We start from the raw sequence: 6194 nt of genomic DNA, 5'->3' as shown, positions 1-6194 counted from the left end.
TGGCCTGTTATTTTTCATGCATTTACTAATTATTTTGAGCTATAAGACCCTAAAATTGAAAAGCATTTCAAATGAACTCTGAAAAGGTTGAAAGTTGGCATGGTATCATCATTTCATCCACATAGCATGTGCAAGAAAGTTGAGAGGGTTACGGCAAAAACTAGATGCACTTCGTGTACAAAACGGACAATGGTATCATACTCGTCTGTTACAAAGTTCGCATGGTATCATCATAATAGTTGCGGGAGAAAGTCTTCACTTTTTCTTCGCTTGTGTCATTTGCTTATTGCGCCGTAACCATGGATAGTCTTCATCGTTTATCAGGATGCTTGGGTCAGCCTTGACTTTGAAGGGAGGAATTTCATGAAACTTTTCATAATCTTCAGACATGTCTGTCTTGCCCTCCACTCCCACAATGTCCCTTTTTCCTGAAAGAACTATGTGGCGCTTTGGCTCATCGTATGATGTATTCGCTTCCTTATCTTTTCTTTTTCTCGGTCTGGTAGACATGTCCTTCACATAGATAACCTGTGCCACATCATTGGCTAGGGCGAATGGTTCATTAGTGTACCCAAGATTGTTCAGATCCACTGTTGTCATTCCGTACTGTGGGTCTACCTGTACCCCGCCTCCTGACAGATTGACCCATTTGCACTTAAACAAAGGGACCTTAAAATCATGTCCATAGTCAAGTTCCCATATGTCCATTATGTAACCATAATATGTGTCCTTTCCCCTCTCGGTTGCTGCATCAAAGCGGACACCGCTGTTTTGGTTGGTGCTCTTTTGATCTTGGGCGATCGTGTAAAATGTATTCCCATTTATCTTGTATCCTTTGTAAGTCAATACAGTCGAAGATGGTTCCCTGGACAACGAGTACAACTCATCACAAACAGTGGTGTCACCTCTGAGACATGTTTCCAACCAACTGCTGAAAGTCCTGATGTGTTCACATGTAATCCAGTTGTCACACTGCTCCGGGTGTTTGGAGCGCAGACTGTTCTTGTGTTCATCGACATACGAGGTCACCAAGGTAGAGTTCTGTAGAACTGTGTAGTGTGCTTGAGACCAAGAATATCCGTCCCTGCATATTATTGAGTCCCCTCCAAGCGTGCCTTTTCCAGTCAGTCTCCCCTCATACCGCGATTTAGGGAGACCTATCTTCTTAAGGCCAGGAATGAAGTCAACACAAAACCCAATGACATCCTCTGTTTTGATGGCCCATGGAGATGCTTCCTTTTGGCCTAGCGCGGTTACGGACATATTTCTTTAGGACTCCCATGAACCTCTCAAAGGGGAACATATTGTGTAGAAATACGGGCCCCAGAATGACAATCTCGTCGACTAGATGAACTAGGACGTGCATCATGATATTGAAGAAGGATGGCGGGAACACCAGCTCGAAACTGACAAGACATTGCGCCACATCACTCCTTAGCCTTGGTATGATTTTTGGATCGATCACCTTCTGAGAGATTGCATTGAGGAATGCACATAGCTTCACAATGGCTAATCGGACGTTTTCCGGTAGAAGCCCCCTCAATGCAACCGGAAGCAGTTGCGTCATAATCACGTGGCAGTCATGAGACTTTAGGTTCTGGAACTTTTTCTCTGGCATATTTATTATTCCCTTTATATTCGACGAGAAGCCAGTCGGGACCTTCATACTGAGCAGGCATTCAAAGAAGATTTCTTTCTCTTCTTTCGTAAGAGCGTAGCTGGCAGGACCTTCATACTGCTTCGGAGGCATGCCGTCTTTTTCGTGCAAACGTTGCAGGTCCTCCCGTGCCTCAGGTGTATCTTTTGTCTTCCCATACACACCCAAGAAGCCTAGTAGGTTCACGCAAAGGTTCTTCGTCACGTGCATCACGTCGATTGAAGAGCGGACCTCTAGCTATTTCCAGTAGGGTAGGTCCCAAAATATAGATTTCTTCTTCCACATGGGTGCGTGTCCCTCAGCGTCATTCAGAACAGCTAGTCCGCCGGGACCCTTTCCAAAGATTACGTGTAAATCATTGACCATAGCAAGTACGTGATCACCGGTACGCATGGCGGGCTTCTTCCGGTGATCTGCCTCGCCTTTGAAATGCTTGCCTTTCTTTCGACATTGATGGTTGGTCGGAAGAAATCGACGATGGCCCAGGTACACATTCTTCCTGCATTTGTCCAGGTATATACTTTCAGTGTCATCTAAACAATCTGTGCATGCGTGGTATCCCTTGTTTGTCTATCCTGAAAGGTTACTGAGAGCGGGCCAATCGTTGATGGTTACAAACAGCAACGCGTGCAGGTTAAATTCCTCCAGTTTGTGCTCATCCCACGTACGTACACCGTTTCCATTCCACAGCTGTAAAAGTTCTTCAACTAATGGCCTTAGGTACACATCAATGTCGTTGCCGGGTTGCTTAGGGCCTTGGATGAGAATTGGCATCATAATGAACTTCCGCTTCATGCACATCCAAGGAGGAAGGTTATACATACATAGAGTCACGGGCCAGGTGCTGTGATTGCTGCTCTGCTCCCCGAAAGGATTAATGCCATCCGCGCTTAAACCAAACCATACGTTTCTTGGGTCAGCTGCAAACTCATCCCAGTACTTTCTCTTGATTTTTCTCCACTGCGACCCGTCAGCGGGTGCTCTCAACTTCCCGTCTTTCTTACGGTCCTCACTGTGCCATCGCATCAACTTGGCATGCTCTTCGTTTCTGAACAGACATTTCAACCGTGGTATTATAGGAGCATACCACATCACCTTCGCAGGAACCCTCTTCCTGGGGGGCTCGCCGTCAACATCACCAGGGTCATCTCGTCTGATCTTATACCGCAATGCACCGCATATCGGGCATGCGTTCAGATCCTTGTACGCACCGCGGTAGAGGATGCAGTCATTAGGGCATGCATGCATCTTCTACACCTCCAATCCTAGAGGGCATACGACCTTCTTTGCTGCCTATGTACTGTCGGGCAATTCGTTATCCTTTGGAAGATTCTTCTTCAATATTTTCAATAGCTTCTCAAATCCTTTGTCAGGCACAGCATTCTCTGCCTTCCACTGCAGCAATTCCAGTACGGTACCGAGCTTTGTGTTGCCATCTTCGCAATTGGGGTACAACCCTTTTTTGTGATCCTCTAACATGCGATCGAACTTCAGCTTCTCCTTTTGACTTTCGCATTGCGTCCTTGCATCGACAATGACCCGGCAGAGATCATCATCATCGGGCACTGGTTCCTCTTGATCTTCAGCAGCTTCCCCCCTTGCAGCATCATTGGGCACATCGTCTGGTTCCTCTTGATCTTCAGCAGCTTCCCCTGTTGCAGCATCACCATATTCAGGGGACACATAGTTGTCATCGTCCTCTTCTTCTTCGTCGGCTTCCATCATAACCCCCATTTCTTCGTGCCTCGTCCAAAATTATAGTGTGGCATGAAACCCTTGTAAAGCAGGTGGGTGTGAAGGATTTTCCGGTCAGAGTAAGACTTCGTATTCCCACATATAGGGCATGGACAACACATAAAACCATTCTGCTTGTTTGCCTCAGCCACTTCGAGAAAATCATGCACGCCCTTAATGTACTCGGAGGTGTGTCTGTCATCGTACATCTATTGCCGGTTCATCTGCGTGCATTATATATAATTAAGTGTGTCAAAAACCATTACAGAACATCATGAATAGATAATAAGTGACGAAATTAATAGAAGTTCATCATCACATTAAAACCAAAGTACACACATAGTTCTCATCTAACAACATATATATAGCTCTCCAGAGCATCTAATTAATTAAACCATACATTGAAACTATGTAAAACATTTCAATGCGAAAACAAATGCGATCATAATCGCAACCAAGGTAACAATTGATCCAACGGCATAATGATACCAAGCCTCGGTATGAATGGCATATTTTCTAATCTTTCTAATCTTCAAGCGCATTGCATCCATCTTGATCTTGTGATCATCGACGACATCCGCAACATGCAACTCCAATATCATCTTCTCCTCCTCAATTTTTATTATTTTTTCCTTCAAGTAATTGTTTTCTTCTTCAACTAAATTTAACCTCTCAACAATAGGGTCGGTTAGAATTTCCGGTTCAACCAGCTCCTAGATAAATAAAATCTATGTCACGTTGGTCGGTATATTTGTCATAAACAATAAATGAACCAAATAGTTATAAAAAGATAATATATACTACATCCGAATCACAGACAGGACGAGGGCCGACGGGGGCGGATACCAAAACCATCGCACTATGTAATAAGAAGGAATAATAAAAGTAACAAAATTAGACAAGTAACTATCTAAAGTAAGAATTTTTTCCTTTCAGAAAGAAGATAAGAACAAGAGGCTCACCACGGTGGTGCTGGCGACAAGATCGGCGCGGGCGATCGACGGCGGTGAAGACGGGGACGGGACGTGACGGACCGCTAAACCTAGACAAATCTCGGGGAAAATGGAGCTCGGAGGTCGAGTTTCGAGAGGAGAAAGATTAACTAGTGTGGCTCGGACATTTCATCGAACACCTCATGTGCATAGGAGGTGAGCTAGAGCACCCAAATGCCCTCCCCTCGCCGGCCAGAAAAAACAGAGCACTGTGGAGTGCTCTGCTGTGGCGATGGGGTATATATAGGGAACTCATTGGTCCCGGTTCGTGGCACCAACCGGAACTAAAGGCCTTTGGTCCCAGTTGGTGCCACGAACCGGGACCAATGACCCCCTTTAGTCCCGGTTGGTGGCACCAACCGGGACCAAAGGCCTTGTGCTGCCCCGCGTCAAAAGTTTAGTCCCACCTCGCTAGTTGAGAGGGCTCAAGAGTGGTTTATAAGCGCTGTTGCGCCCACCCTCTCGAACTCCTCTCAACTGCAGGCTTTCGGATCTAACCGTTCTCTTTGCCTGTGGGGCCTACTGGGCCTTCTGCGGGCCTGAATCCTGGCCCACGGATGGGTTTCAAGTCGTATTCAGGCCGTGGTGGCCCAGTAGGTGGCATAATTTTTTTCTCTGTTTTTTGTTTTCTCTTTTGCTTTATTTGTTTTGTTTTGTTTCTACTTACAACAAAAAACTTATTTATTTTATTTCTAATTACTTATGTATTTTACTTTAATTATTTTATTTATATTTATTTTACTGCTGCTATTTTTATTTAATTTATTAAAGTTTATTTATTTTAGTTACTATAGTTTATTTTATTTTATTTTATTAAGGTTTATTCATTTTTATTTACTATAAAAAAATGAACATAGATGCGCCTATAGAGAAAATTCAACCTAAATTCATAATAAATTTCAATGAAATTCAAAGAAATTTACTGTGAATTTAGGTCAAATTCCCTGTATAAGGGCATCTATTTGCACTTTGAGAGAAGCTCAACAAGGCGGAGAGGGACGGGCTTATAAACTGGTGTGAGCGCCCTTCGGTTGGCGAGGTGGGACTAAACACTGGCCGCAACTAGGACCAGCCCTTTAGTCCCGGTTTGTGTTATGAACCGGGACTAAAGGGTGGTGGGCCAGGAGCGTGGCCCATTGGTCCCGGTTTGTCCCACCAACCAGGACCAAAGGGTCCGGACGAACCAGGACCAATGCCCCCACGAGGCCCGGCAGGCCCCTGGCCGCACGAACCGGGACCAATGCTCACATTAGTCCCGGTTCGTGACTGAACCGGGACTAATGTGAATATTGCCCTGTGACCAAAGCCCAGTTTTCTACTAGTGAGTCTGGATGAAGAAGTTCATATCCGATCTAGGTGTCATACCTAGTGCATCGGGTCCAATCAAAATCTTTTGTGACAATACTGGTGCAATTGCCTTGGTGAAGGAATCCAGATTTCACAAGAGAACCAAGCACATCAAGAGACGCTTCAACTCCATCCGGGATCTAGTCCAGGTGGGAGACATAGAAATTAGCAGGATACATACGGATCTGAATGTTGCAGATCCGTTGACTAAGCCTCTTCCACGAGCAAAACATGATCAGCACCAAGGCTCCATGGGTGTTAGAATCAGTACTGTGTAATCTAGATTATTGACTCTAGTGCAAGTGGGAGACTGAAGGAAATATGCTCTAGAGGCAATAATAAAGTTATTATTTATTTCCTTATATCATGATAAATGTTTATTATTCATGCTAGAATTGTATTAACCGGAAACATAATACTTGTGTGAATACATAGACAAACAGAGTGTCACTAGTATGCCTCTA

At 44.7% G+C, this 6194-nt stretch overlaps 1 pseudogene; it reads right to left on the bottom strand.

The window, feature by feature from the left end:
* Window positions 1–255: 255 nt before the first annotated feature.
* Window positions 256–3600, bottom strand: LOC141026691 (uncharacterized; annotated as a pseudogene).
* Window positions 3601–6194: the final 2594 nt, after the last annotated feature.

This window comes from Aegilops tauschii, chromosome 7 (genome assembly GCF_002575655.3).
Source record: "Aegilops tauschii subsp. strangulata cultivar AL8/78 chromosome 7, Aet v6.0, whole genome shotgun sequence".
In the NCBI taxonomy this organism is placed as follows: Eukaryota; Viridiplantae; Streptophyta; class Magnoliopsida; order Poales; family Poaceae; genus Aegilops; species Aegilops tauschii.
This window is presented reverse-complemented; position numbering and strand designations above follow the sequence as displayed.